The following is a 13,568-nucleotide window of genomic DNA, read 5'->3' on the forward strand; positions in this document are numbered from 1 at the left end:
AATATTGGTAAAGCAATACCAACAGAGCCATCCCATATCCCTCCTGCAGACGGATCTTATCAGGAAATACAAATCGACTTCGTACAGTTTCGACTTCGTAAGAGGTGCATGCATTTACAATATATATTAGAGCGGGCATTTTAAATATTTGTGAGAAATCAATTTGGCATTCACACTCTTTGGCAGCCAGTGCGACTGAAAAGTATCGCTAGACCCTGTGTGAAACTACATTGTTTGTTGTAATAGTACATCGCGCGTACGCATTGCGCCGCCTATGCATGAGCAGAAGTGCTGTTTTTTTAGCCTTATCGCAGCACAGTGAATGAATGCAGCTAGCGAACAACTCGGAATGACCCCCATAATACAGAGGTTTAAATTTGCAGACAATGCAGGAACTATGAACATAATACTGAGGTGAGGCAGCAATTTTGTGTCATCATTTCCGAGGATTATTCATCCTACCCATGAAGGTTCCAGTCCAGGCAGCCATCTTGGGCACACTACATCAGTTACACTAGGTAAAAAACAAGCAATGCCTGGATGAGATGACACGTAATGAAAGCAACAGAATACTAAAATGAAAAATACAGTTCTTTCAAAATCATCAGAACCGTGCATTGGGCCTAATACAGACTGCTGTGCATCAGGTCTGAATTGCGCATATGTATGCAACGGAATGAGTAGGCATGTCGAACCGTAGTGCCGGGTAGCGACGGGATGATGCGAACAAAGCGATCGCAAGGTGACTGACAGGAAGAGGTCGTCTGTGGGTGGCAACTGACCGTTTTAGAGGAGTGTCCGGAAAAACGCAGGAGGATCCAGGCGTTTGGAAGGAGGGTTTCTGACGTCAGCTCCGGCCCCGATCATCGCAGCGGCTGAGTAAGTCCTGGGTAGTGCAGAGACTGCACAAACGTTTGTTTGTGCGGCTCTCTGCACATGCGATATCACAGCTGCACAGCGAATTCCCCCCTCCCCCTGTAGGCGGCGACTACCTGATCGCAGGGATGCAAAAAACGCACCCTAGCGATCAGGTCTGAACTACCCCCATTGTTACAGCCTACTCACAAGAGTACCAGACGAGGCAGCCATCTTGGGTGCACAAGTCACAGTGGGCTGGATGAGCAATTTGTAGAAGTGAAATACAGTATACAGTGGGGAAATACAGAACAAGATGATCAAGGTAAAAACCTCCCATAGATCAAAAAAAATAAAAACAATGAGAAAACAAGGACTTGGAGACTTGGATGATAAACATGTTTTGACTGATAACCTTTTATTTCCATGGAAGTTATACGTTGTATTTGCTTGGTAGGCATTCTTGAGTCTCATGGTACTGCCCCAAATCCCCCCCCCCCCGCCCCAGCTACTTACCGGGGCAGACAGGAAGTAATAGGGCATCTATTGCTCTGGGGCATCCATTCCACAACCACTCCCCGCAAACGCCATTGGGTATATTTACAAAGAATCGTATTTGTGCCGATTTGGTGGGAGATTCATCTCGATTAGTATCGGTCGTGTTTTTTTGCAACTTTTTACTTTTGTTTCATGTAATTTACAAAGCTGCCAAATGCTCTTCTTTCGTATGTTCCGATGTCGATGTGAATCGTATTGTGGGGCAGTGTTTTATGGGAGTGATTATTAAAACACTGCCGGACATAACACAATGAAGCCCGGACGGATCAGTGAGATCCGTGCTGGGCTTCATTGTGTACATGCTACTAAGTGTTGAAAGGGTTAAAAATAAAATAAAAAATTGTGTGGGGTCCCCCCTTCTATGTATAACCAACCTCGGGCTCTTTGAGCCGGTCCTGGTTGTAAAAATACAGGGGGAAAATTGCGTAGGGTCCCCCCATATTTAAACAACCAGCACCGGGCTCTGCGTCCAGTCCTGGTTCAAAAAATCTGGGGGACAAAAGATGTAGGGGTCCCCCATATTTTTCAAACCAGCACCGAGCTCCACTAGCCAGAGAGATAATGCCACAGCCGAGGGACACTTTTATATTGGTCCCTGCGGCCGTGCCATTACCCCCCCCCCCCAACTAGTCACCCCTGGCCGGGGTACACTGGAGGAGTGAGGACCCTTTAAATCAAGCCACCCAAGGGCCAGGGGTGAAGCCCGAGGCTGTCCCCCCATCCGTGGGCGGTAGATGGGAGGCTGATAGCCTTTGTGTAAAAATAATTAAAATTGGGGTTTTTGTAGGAGAACTACAAGTCCCAGCAAGCCTCCCCGCAAGCTGGTACTTGGAGAACCACAAGTACCAGAATGCGCGGAAAGATCGGGCCCGCTGGTACCTGTAGTTCTACTACAAAAGAAATACCCCAAAACACAACACACACACCGTGACAGAAAAGCTTTCATTTACATTGATGCACACTTACACACTCACATACTTACCTATTGTCCCATGGAGCCCCTTGGTCCTCTTGTCCCGTAGAATCCACAGTGGACCTGTGAAAAGATGCCCAAAATACTCACCTATTATCCGGTGAAGTTCAGTCCTCTTCATTCCATGTAACATCCAGGGGGTTAAAAAACAAAAAACTGCTAAAATCCGAACCCTCGCACCCACAAGAGTGACCCCAATTTGCAGACCGCAAAGTTCCCATCATAGGCTATAATGGAGTACCGTGATCCTCCATTATAGACGTTGCGCTGAGCCTGATTGACAGGCAAGGAGCACACAGCCTATCAGGAGAGCGCTATGACATGGCGCTCCCTGATTGGCTGGCGGGATCTCCAGTGACAGTAGTTACGAAGGGTGGGGGGGGGGGGGGGGGGCGGCATTCGGAAAAAGGGGTTTCATGTGTAAACAAGGAACCCCTTTAGTGCGTGGGCTCGGGTTTTAGCGTTTTTTTTTAACCCCCTGGATGCTACATGGAATGAAGAGGACTGAACCTCACCGGATAATAGGTGAGTATTTTGGGCATCTTTTCACAGGTCCACTGTGGATTCTACGGGACAAGAGGACCGAGGGGCTCCGTGGGACAATAGGTAAGTGAGTGTGTAAGTGTGCATGTATGTAAAATAAAGCTTTACTGTCACTGTGTGTTTTTTTGTAGTAGAACTACATGTACCAGCGGGTCCGTTATTTACCCACGTGCTGGTACTTGTGGTTCTCCAAGTACCAGCTTGCGGGGGAGGCTTGCTGGGACTTGTAGTTCTATTACAAAAAACAATATTCTTTATTTTTACACTAAGGTTATCAGCTTCCCATCCACCGCCCACGGATGGGTGGGACAGCCTCAGACTTCACCCCTGGCCCTTGGGTGGCTGGAGGGGGGGACACCTTGATTTAAGGGGTCCCCACTTCTCTAGGGTACCCCGGCCTGGGGTGACTAGTTGGGGGGGGTAATGCCACGGCCGCAGGGACCAGTATAAAAGTGTCCCCCGGCTGTGGCATTATCTCTCTGGCTAGTGGAGCTCGGTGCTGGTATAAAAAATACGGGGGACCCCTACATCTTTTGTCCCCCGTATTTTTTGAACCAGGACCGGACGCAGAGCCCGGTACTGGTTGTATAAATATGGGGGGACCCTACGCATATTTTCCCCTCTATTTTTACAACCAGGACCGGCTCAAAGAGCCCGAGGCTGGTTATACATAGGAGGGGGGACCCCACGCAAATTTTTTCTGTGATTTTTAACACTTTCACACCCCTTCCCACAGATAAGCATGCACGGATCTCACTGATCTGTGCATGACTATCAGAATACGCATCCAAAAAGCAGGTCTATTTGAAAACTGCTTTTTTTTTTTTTTACGAATTAGAACATTTCCCGGCAGTGTTTGGCTATTGCCGGCAGTGATTGTGAATACGAATTCTTAGTAAATTACCGAGTTCTATAAAATAACAGGCATGTTTGACCGATGGTGTATTCATTTGTATTTGTGAACTCTGCCGTTAAAACAAATACGAATGCCCTCATCACTGCCGAGATTTGTGTTTAGTAAATTTCCGAGATGACTCTTTGAAAGAAGAAACCAAGCTTGGCAAAAATCAGGACCTTAGTAAATATACCCCCATGTGTACGCCCATGAATGCCCGCCAGCTGTCAATCAAACTGTGATCGCATCTCGGAAAGATGCGTTCGCATAAGAATCGCGGGTCATGCACGTACAATGTGTTCGCAACGCATGTGCAGTTGTCCAATAATGGTCCGTTTTGCGATTTAGCAAAATTGCAACTGAAGCTGAATAAGGTCACAATTCCTATTTCCAGTCTGGATCATAATCCTTCTCTTTTCAGAGTTCCGTTTTCGGCCTCTGAGGACACACAGAGAAGAGACGCCTCAGTAAGTGCGGTTAGCGAGCAGCGGCGCGGCAGTTTATGTGATTAAAAGGTGTAAACAACTGTTTGGATCGTGGCCTAGCAAAGGTTTAGTTAAGGTGTCCTGACGTGATCCCGGTTTAATGGCGTGTTCAGTCTCAGAGGACAGAGCTCAGGTGGGTAGGGCACAAGTCATCTACTTACAATATGTAAATGTTTATTGAACGTTCCAGCCTCCGGCGTCAGATGGGATGAGAATAAATCAGAAGATTTGTTTTATTACATTTTATCTTTCGAGAAGTATAATTTCTCTCTTCTCACCCCCTTGCGGATATGTTTATGGCACTAAGCCACTGTGCTAGGTTACAGCAGATTTTAATATTTAAGTGTCTAAGCTGCTCACTTGCTAAGAGAGATGAGAGTCAGTCGCAGAATGATTTCACTGCGATACTGCTTTGGGAAAAGTCTGCTATTTGCTAAAAAATGACTATAAAATGAAAAACAGAGATGCATTTCCATAAAAGGGTAACTACTGTAATGGTGGGTACACAGGCGACGATTCAAAATTGCCAGCGACGATTACACACTTGCCGATGCCAGCTGCGATGAACGATGGAGGGGTGGGTGGGTGTGCGGGGGGGTTAGCGGGGGCAACATGGCATCGCTAGCGATAGCCTCAGATCTTTTTGCATGTACAAAAGATCTGAGGGTGTCGCTAGCGACCCGCGGGTGCGAGCATCGTCAGTGTCTTCATTCACACACATGGAACCATTTGAACGATTGGTTGTTCCCATCGATCGGGAATGCCCACATCATTTGTCAAATCTATCCATGTATATGCACCTTAAGGTGGTCATACCGAGTTGTTCGCTCGCTAGCTGTTTTTAGCAGCCGTGCAAACGCTATGCCGCCGCCCACTGGGAGTGTATTTTAGCTTAGCAGAAGTGCGAACGAAAGGATCACAGAGCGGCGGCAAACTTTTCTTGTGCAGTTTTAGAGTAGCTCAATACCTACTCAGCGCTTGCGATCACTTCAGATTGTTCAGTTCCTGTTTTGCCGTCACGAACACGCCCTGCGTTCGCCCAGCCACTGGGTTTTCCTGGCACGCCTGCGTTTTTTCGTACACTCCCTGAAAACGGTCAGTTGACACCCAGAAACGCCCATTTCATGTCAATCACTCTGCGGCCAGCAGTGCGACTGAAAAGCTTCGCTAGACCTTGTGTGAAACTACATCATTTATTGCAGTAGTACATCGCGCGTGTGCATTGCGCCGCATACGCATGTGCAGAACTGCAATTTTTTTGCCTCATCGCTGCACAGCGAACGAAAGCAGCTAGCGATCAACTCAGAATGACCCCCTAAGTCTGCACGGGTGTAGCTTGGGGGATCTTGGACGTTGGTGCAATATCTAACATGAGGCTCAATTACACGCATGCAAACCACCCCCTCCGTTCTGCAATGTATAATGCAATGGGCAGAGGAGAATTTGCAATCCACACAACAGTCACAAACCCCTTTTAACCTCCATATGTATGGGACACATTATCCTCAATAGACAGAGCACCTGCATACAGGGGTCACCTGCCACAGATTCTCCGCTTAGACTTGTTATCATAAGTTATATACTGTAGCACCACCATTATATTCATCGGGATACATTAAGGATACCGGTGTTTGGCATCACGGCAGTCGGAATACCGGCGCTGGAATCCTCACAGTGCTCGGAATGCTGATACCAGTTTAGACACCAGCGGGGAGAGTTAGGGTTAGACTGCGGCATTCTCTGCCTTGGCATGCTAGTGCCGGGAAATCATATGTATTCCTATTCATCAGTGTACAGAGAATAATTATCTACATCATTTTCATTACCCTACCAGAACGTTTTTGGACTGAGGGAGAAAGACGAGGTGTGGAGACGAGGGGGGACATTTACTAAGCAGTGATAAGAGTGGAGAAGTGAGACAGTGGAGAAGATGCCCATGGCAACCAATCAGCACTGAAGTAACATCTATAATTTGCATACTATAAAATGATACAGAGCTGCTGATTGGTTGATGGGACAACTTCTCCACTGGCTCACTTCTCCGCTCTTTTCACTGCTTAGTAAATGTCCCCCAAGGTGTCTCATCTCCACATATTATTAAGGATACCGCACCGTGCTGCTTCGGGAACTTTCTGCAAGATCCGTACTGTACAAGGTGAGCACCTTCGAGGGGCATTTCCTCCGACTGCTATTGTTTTATGTTTTCATGATTACCTAGCACATACCTCCCAAAATTCCCTAGGCATAAAGAAGAACGTGTGTGCAGGTGCCCAAAATGAAGGGGGTGTGGCCTTGTGGGGGGAAAAAAGCCACGGCTTGTTTCTAGTTACTATGGGGACATGCCCAGTGCTCTGGGAGCTGCGGGATATGCCCCCGTCAGGGCTGTCTTTTCGTATGGGCTCAGTGGGCTCTTGCCCAAGGGCCCCAGGAGTAAAAGGGCCCTAGGCTGATAGCTGAGGGTCCCCTCTTTCCAGGGGTACCAGATTTTTGAAAATCGGCCCTGGGGAACCGGAGATATCTGACTTGAAAGCAGTGGTCCCATCCAAGCCTGTTAATTGCTATTCCCAGACAGATCTCTCGGGTTTTGTCTAATTTAGAGTTTTTCTGAGGGTATAATCCAAAAGCTGGGACCCTCCCCTTTTCAGTGGACACTGGCAGCTTGTCTCTACTATGCCCAGAACCAGAGATATCAGCCTTCAAGCACCTGGTCTCTGCTCCAGCTCCACACGGCTGGTATGCAGTTTTATATTTTCGTTGGTGGATTGCTCTGGCTCCTGAACTCTGACCCCCAAGTCCCCATTACCTCCTGAAGGTGGGACTCTCTATTTTTGTATCCCATTCAAAGCTAAGAAATATATTTAAAGGAACTTGAGATATCTGCAGTCAAGTAATCTGCCCCACCAGAAAATGATGAATATTAATCCCACTCCACTATCCACCCCTCCCCTACGTATTCAACACCCCCTACCACCCTGGAAGTCATGTACCAGGGCCCCTTCATTCAGCCCAATGTCCCTTTCTACAGTGTAGCCCCATCTGTACAGTAACGGAGTAATTAGCAGAAATTACTGCTCCAGGTCATACATGCTGAGCGGAAGATAGAACACCCCCTATTGCCTGTGGGACATCAAAGCTGCCGCTGATAGCACTCCACACCCCTACCGCTGGAGGATGGGTAGGGGCCCCAGTGTATTGCTGTGCCCAGGGGCCTACACTGCTGTTAAGATGGCCCTGCCCCCTGTCCCTCTCTACCGTGAATAGATGACATGCGCACAGCTTCTATTCACCGCTGCAGAGCGCTGGAATGGGTCCACATAAAAGCTTGAGAATCCCAACATACCTGTCTTACCAACAGAAGGGTAGACGCCTTCCAATATCACTTTGTGCTAGACAGAGGTGTCATTAAATGGCACTCTGTTTTAAGGGCAGTCACTAAAAACTGAAGACTCTCTTTGGAAGCACCATTAGGAGTAATTCATGAACTGTGGTTACCTATGAGACTGCAAGCCAATAGCTTTCCCTAACCTAACTTCCTTATGCATGCATACAGTATGTTTTTAGTTAAGTGTAAACATTTATCAAAGGTATATTAAGGATCGGCAGTACAGGCTTCCATAGAAATGAATGTCAAGAGTGGCTTTACTTGCATTTTAAAAACTTTTTATCACAGAAGCGCAGCTGAATTTCTAAATACAATAATGTGCAAGCAGATGGTGCAAAAAGTACAAAATCTGCTTTGGCTTAGATGTAAATTAAAAATGATTAAGATTTACGGTGCAAACATGGAAGCTTTCATTATTTTGCTCAGATTAAACACACCCTGGAGATGACCAAGTGATGATCAAACGAAAGTTCTCAGATCAGATGAATCCTGTGAGGTTTGGTTCCTTCTTATAACAGGGGTTGTGGGGAAGGGGGGACCTAGATGATGAGATGGTGAGCAGCTGTATAATTCCACGGTGTACCATACCAAAATGCACGGGATGTAGTCAAAATGTCAACATCACAATGTCGGCAGATATGATGTCTACATTGTTAAAATGTCAACAGAAAACCGTAGAGTTCGGCACTTGAGGGAGGGTTAAGCTGCGGGGGGAGCTAGGATTAGGGTAGAAAAACGTATTGGAACGCCAGAGGACTGGAGCTCTGACCTGGGAGTGACGTCACATGACCACCAGGACTCAGAAGGTGCCCCTGGAGCCGCCGCAGCCGCCACCAGGAGCAGGTAAGTCACCGCTGGGTCACCAGGACGAAATATCAACATTCTACCATGTCAACATTTCATCACTGTCTCTACATGATGAACGTCGACATAGAACATCGACATGTCAACATTATTACCATGCTGGAATTCTTGTGTCTAAATGATGATGAATGTTGACATTAGGAGGACTGCCGACATATTGTACGCAACCCTAATTACACAGATAGAAGAACCAGCTAGGTGTAATAGACCTAGTAGGCCAGTACTACGAAAACCAGCACTGGATATTTCCTCAACATCACAAATGCAAATGACAGTGGTTTGTCATTTGCCGGGTGCACATAGACTTCATGCATGTACTGCTACAAGCCCTTCCCTGGTGTACAGCCATGTGTGTGGCTGTGCAAGTACTAAATGCCCACTCTGGGCGTCTTTAGATGCTATGTGCAGATTCTCCGCCAGAGTATGGCCCCAATGTATGTGACATCCCATCACATGCCCATAAGATGGACTAAGGGCCACACGGCGGCGATGCTTTTGTACCTGAAGATTACCTCCCTACCAGTGCAGCTCCTGCGCGCTGGTAGGGAGCTACCCGTCGCTGTATGGGTCGCAGCGGCTGCGTGTAACGTCACGCAGCTCCCGCGATCCGCCTTCCCGCACGGTCCGGGCATACCTGTGTTGCCCGGACCGCGCCCCCAAAACGGCGGCCAAACGCCCAGTAACCACCTCTGCCTGTCTATCGGGCAGAGTCAATCGCTGGGCTGAGATGACGATAGCATCTCTGGCATGCGCCGGTGTACTGCAGTGCCTGCGCAGTTCAGACCCAGTACATTTTTAATATATTATTTGGTACATGCGCCTCAGCAGTAATGATAACAGTCCGTGCTGATGATATCACTGCCTCAACAGTCCTGTATCCTTTTTTATTCACAGTCCTGACTTAATGATTGATAATTGGCTCATGGCAGACTGGGGCATATTCATTCAAGAGATTTGTGGATTCTAGTGGCCAAAGGGGAAAAGAATTCCGAGTTAGGTAACATGCCCAACGTTCTCCTCTAGAATGCAGTATGGTCGGAACTGAGGCATGGCTGAGGTTGACTGGTAATGTGGCTGATGTATAGTAAGAACTATGCAGGCTGAATAGTGTATACTGCGTGGAATCGCTCTGCACGTCCCCGGAAAACCGGCGCAGTCATACGGCTGCTGATGCAGACTTTTGTGATTGGGAGCCGAGTAAAATAGAAGCATGTTCCCCCTTCTTTGCTACCAGACACCCATACAGCTGAGAAAGCTGTGTTATCATTGGGTGGTTGGGGGCAGGTGCACGGGTGATGACGGTTACCAGCACAAAGCACTTGTGATTGGGTAATTTTAGCTGACACCAACAGGTGGTTTGGGCCTGAGTCAGAGATAAACAAAGATCACAGAGTAGCCAAAAAGAGGGCGTGGCTTCATGAAAAGGGAGCGAGACCTCACGGGAGGCGTGGCTTTGTAAGGGAAGCCCCCCGATTGCCTCACTGTCCCCCTGGAGACTCTTCCATCACTGTTGGCCTCCTTCTTAGTGATGGGAGCCCAGGGCTGCAGGTTAGCTCTTCACACTGCGGAGGAGTCAGCATTTTGGTGTCACCCTCTGGACATATTTTTTAATTAAGTAAAAGTTGTGCCCAGTTGGCAACCAACTAGACTTTCTGCCAGCCCCAATGTCCTTCTCCGATTGCCGTTGGAAACATGCAAGTTTTATATGTGCTTTTATTATTTTTTAAACTCATTTCTATTTGTATTCAGAATCCATCAGAGTTTACCAAAAGCAAAAATGGTATTGCGTACACCTGGCCCCAGCACTCATACATATTAATAGGCTCTTGTTAATATTTATACACCTGCTTGAAACATTAATACTTGAAACGTATAATTTTCATTTTTCCGGCTTCAGATGACTCGGAGCGTCTCATCTTGGGAAACAAACATCTGTAATTATACACAAGGACACGAGCCGAGCTTAAGGAGGGGGTGCGTGTCGGAGACTGTGCGATACTTGTGTCATTAGTGGTACTGCTGTGGGTATAATTCATACCGAGTTGCGTGCATGGTTCCTGTATATGCAGCATGCGTTGTAATTATACAATGGGGGAAATGCAGCGAGTGATATAGCCAGCAGGTCTCAATGATTCTTACATCTGCTAATATCACATGCTTGTTTATAGGACGTGTACACAAGGCAATTATCCAGATAACTGATAATACATTCATCAAACCGTTGGGGTTTTAAAAAAAAAAAAATAAGATTTTTTTATTTATTTTATTTATTCTTTTTATACACAGAGTTCTTTTATCTATGACTCCACTGACAACATACTGTAATCACCGTCTTCATTTAAGCATTCAGCGTATCTGTCCACAAGCTGCACAGTCCGCTTGATGTTCTCTGCTGATTAAACCAGTTGCTGACTGCAAGTTTCATCTCATCACTTCCAAAAAGTTTTCTACCCAGTAACTCTTTGAGCGCAGTGAAATCGCTTGGAGCAAAGTCTAGACTACAGAGCAGCGATGGAATTTGCTACACTATACTGTATATAAGAATCTGTTAATTTATAAATAAATAGGGTGGATGGTCTAAAACCTACCACCCAAAACTGCGACAAACGAGGGTCATTCCGGTCGGTCTTCAGCAAGCACGCTCATCCATTATTGAACATCACACCACTTTCTCATATCACCGTAAAGCGGCTGAATGGCGTCAGGTCTTCCTTTCATCACAGAGCACATATAAAACTGGTCGGGGAGGGTGAATGATCTGCGCGGTGGGAATGCGCATACTGTCTTTACTTTCTGGTTTCCCCTCATTTAAGGATACAGATTTTTTGCACGGGCAAAAATGAAGTGTTCCGTGAACTTTTGGAATGTTGAAGCATACTCTATATTGGCTCCTTTAGGGAGGCTGCAAACCCTAACCAAGATGGCCGCCTTCTATACCTCTGCGCGTGTGTGGTGCCATCTTGTCACTGTGTTAGAGCGCCACAGTGGAACTGTTCCCTGCTATTACTGCTGATCCATCCTGCTGCAGCCACAGGTACCGCTTATATCCTGTACGGTTCATATACAGTCAGTGGCTTGTGACCTGTATGCTCCGCTCCATGCTGAGAGTCTGTGTATGCATTACTGCGAGCATACGTCCCAACAGAGATGGTAAGTAGGGACTACCTGGCGCAGAGAAAAGAGGGTGCGGCCTATAGAAATGGGGGCATGGCTTCATCGGAGGACCGATTTCGTAAGCCACGCCCCTTTTTCCATCATTAAGGGAGCACGGCCAGCGCTCTGTGCGCATGCGCACGTCTTTTCCCCGCTGACAGGTGCCCCCCAACTGCTACGACAGCAGGTGTAACGGATAAATGTGGTGTTTTGCAACAACCAATCAGATGCTTTCTTTCAGTTTTTTTAAACTGCACAAGAAATAAGTAAGAATCTTATTGGTTGTTCTGGCCAATACCATATATTTATTTTTCTGCAATTTTATCAGTGTTTCCCAATATTGTCCAATGCTGGTAGCTCGCGCCATGCTCCGACCACTAGCTGCTGTTGTTATAGTGTTGCTGGAATATAAAGGCGATCTCTGATCTAGCTGGGAAATATTGGCCCTCATTCCGAGTTGTTCGCTCGTTCTTTTTCATCGCATCGCAGTGAAAATCCGCTTAGTACGCATGCGCAAAGTTCGCACTGCGACTGCGCCAAGTAACTTTACTATGAAGAAAGTATTTTTACTCACGGCTTTTTCTTCGCTCCGGCGATCGTAATGTGATTGACAGGAAATGGGTGTTACTGGGCGGAAACACGGCGTTTCATGGGCGTGTGGCTGAAAACGCTACCGTTTCCGGAAAAAACGCAGGAGTGGCCGGAGAAACGGTGGGAGTGCCTGGGCGAACGCTGGGTGTGTTTGTGACGTCAAACCAGGAACGACAAGCACTGAACTGATCGCAGATACCGAGTAAGGTTGAAGCTACTCAGAAACTGCTAAGTAGTTAGTAATCGCAATATTGCGAATACATCGGTCGCAATTTTAAGAAGCTAAGATTCACTCCCAGTAGGCGGCGGCTTAGCGTGAGCAACTCTGCTAAATTCGCCTTGCGAGCGATCAACTCGGAATGAGGGCCCATATTCCATTGATGTGAGATAAAGCTGCTCATGTTAATGCAGATCTTTGTTCTCCGCTGCGAGGATGATGAGGGCACAGGCTTTACAGCTCCCTACATTAGTGTCTCCTCCGTCTCATCTGTAGGTTCTGAAATTATAAGTCTGGAGCCTCCTCTGTTCTGTGCAATGTTACCCCAGAGAGAGCAATAATAATAATAATAATAATAATAATAATTGCATTTTTGCCCCTATAGTAATAGCTGGAACACCAACCAACCTTGAATTCCTGACTGTAAGGCTGGAGTACAAGTACTTTGCCTGGCATTAATAAACAATTAACCATTCCACATAAGAGGTTTATATGGGGCATATTTATCAATTATTGTGTTTCAGATCCTCCTGCTGCATGCAATGCATATGTGTTTCTGTAATGGGTGCAGTGTGTGCGGAGCATACGGGCCCCTGGGTTCGGGGGGGGGGGGGGGGGGCACACCGCACCCACACAGTATACTTACCCCTCCGGAGTCCAGTGGCAGCCCTGCAGTGCCGAAATCACTTCACTCACTTAAAAATCACTACAATTCACTTAAAAATGGCCACCGCGGCTATTCCCGAGTGATTTGCACATGCGCACTGAAGATGCGGGAGCCATGTTCCCAGAGACCTGCGCATGCGCAGTAGACTGTTGTATTATACCAGAGTCTACTAGCTGCCGTAGAGGAGGGGGCCCACGACGGAGGTTGTACGCAGGTCCCCTCCTCTCTTATAACGCCCCTGATGCAATGTATATGCCCGCTCTTCAGTGTATTCACAAAATGGTGCAGCAGCCATTTTCCCTGTGTTTTGCTCATGCCCAGTAGGAAAATCTTCAGGAAAATGGACGCCCCACCTTTTTCCTGGAGACCTGCGACTGCACATGGG

At 47.2% G+C, this 13,568-nt stretch overlaps 1 protein-coding gene across 1 annotated transcript in view; it reads right to left on the reverse strand.

Moving 5' to 3' along the window:
• The window catches only part of ALK (ALK receptor tyrosine kinase), a 1,590,950-nt gene that overhangs the window by 594,169 nt on the left and 983,213 nt on the right, over positions 1–13,568 (reverse strand). The window lies entirely within an intron of this gene.

The sequence above is a fragment of the Pseudophryne corroboree genome, chromosome 4 (genome assembly GCF_028390025.1).
Source record: "Pseudophryne corroboree isolate aPseCor3 chromosome 4, aPseCor3.hap2, whole genome shotgun sequence".
In the NCBI taxonomy this organism is placed as follows: Eukaryota; Metazoa; Chordata; class Amphibia; order Anura; family Myobatrachidae; genus Pseudophryne; species Pseudophryne corroboree.